This window comes from Lipotes vexillifer, unplaced genomic scaffold (assembly GCF_000442215.2).
Source record: "Lipotes vexillifer unplaced genomic scaffold, Lipotes_vexillifer_v1.1 scaffold155, whole genome shotgun sequence".
Lineage (NCBI taxonomy): Eukaryota > Metazoa > Chordata > Mammalia > Artiodactyla > Lipotidae > Lipotes > Lipotes vexillifer.
The window spans coordinates 385,861-387,554 of NW_006779813.1; positions in this window are offsets into that span (position 1 = coordinate 385,861).

Below are 1,694 nucleotides of genomic sequence, written 5' to 3' on the forward strand. Positions count from 1 at the left end.
CTTTCCCTACCAGGGCCCCCAGCTCATCCCTGTATTTCTCTTCCCACTCTGGAAAATCTCGGCGGTGGCCAACTGTTGTTTCTGCCTTCTCCATATCCTCTCCCTTCTCCCCCCGCCCCATTCTGCTAACAGAACCTCTTCTTTTCTTCCGGAACCGTTCCCTCCTCTATCTAGAGATTGCATAGCCTTCCCCCTAAGACCCTCCCCTCCAAAAGAACCATAAGGGGCACGTGAACCAGACTGATCAACCCAATTTTTCCGTTGCTTTAGACACGGAAAATGTTTTAGGAGTAAGCCCAACATTCAAGAAAGGTGAGTCCTTTTCCAAATATGAATGCTGATTCTTTGAGAAAGAAGGTATTTATACCTCCCTGAGATCCTACATGCTAGGGTTAAGCAAGCTGTAGTGCTTGGGGTTCCCCTTTGATGTTGAAGATACAGCAGTGAATGAAACAGGTGGTATCTGCTTTCATGTAGTTTACATTTTGGGGAAGAGGGAAGACAGGCAATAAAAAGAAGTAAATATATAATGTCAGTTGATAATAAGGGCTTTGAAATAAAGGAAAGTAAGGGCACGTAGGTGTGTGTGTGCTGTTTCAGGAATGACGATCAAGGAAGCACACCTTTAAAGCAACTGGGAGCAGAGGCCTGAATTCAGTGAAGAAGCAGGTCACCTGTGGCGCTGCATGCCAGGTAGGGAAGCAGTGTAAAGGCCTGAGACAGGTGAACGCTTGGCATATTCAAGAAACAAAAGGGGAAATAGAATGGCTGGAAGACAATGAGCAAAGGGAAGAAATGAGTTCAGGGAGATATGTCTGGGACAAGATCAGGAACTATCTGACAGGCCATGTAAAGGATTAGAATTTATTCCAAGATGGAAAACCTATCAGAATGCTTTGAACTATGGAAAGCCTAGGATCTGACATAAATTCTATGGGATTTCCTCTCTCTTCTGAGTGGAAAATGGCTCTAGGGGAGCCAGGGTAGAGGCAGGGAGACCAGTAATGAGGCCATTTGCAATAATGGCTTGAATTGGGGTGAAAGCAGTGATGAAGGTAAGAAGGCCAGATTCTGGAGGGGGTGTGTGTGTGTGTGTGTGTGTGTGTGTGTGTGTGTTGCCTGTATGTGCACATAGAATTGGCAGGATTTCAAGATGTGGGGTGTGAGAGAAAGAGAGGCATCAAGGATAATTCCCAGGATCCTGGCTTGAGCAAATTGGAATAGAGTTGCCACTTACTGACATGGGGGAGACTAGGGGAAGAACCTGGTTTTGAGGTGAACTAAAGAGTGGTTTTGGGGCTTCCCTGGTGGCGCAGTGGTTGAGAGTCCGCCTGCCGATGCAGGGGACACGGGTTTGTGCCCCGTTCCGGGAAGATCCCACATGCCGCGGAGCGGCTGGTCCCGTGAGCCATGGCCGCTGAGCCTGCGTGTCCGGGGCCTGTGCTCCGCAACAGGAAAGGCCACAACAGTGAGAGTACCGCAAGAAAAAAAAAGAAAAAAAGAGTGGTTTTGTACCTTCGTTCAACAGCGACAAATATTTATTGATATTGATAATATCGTGGAGAAAAAAATTATGATAAGGAAGGGATACTGGTCAGATGGGGGCTTGCAATTTTAAATTGAATATCTAGGGAAGGTCTCACTGCAAAGGTGATATTTGAATAGGACTTGAAGTTAATGAGGAAAGATGTAGG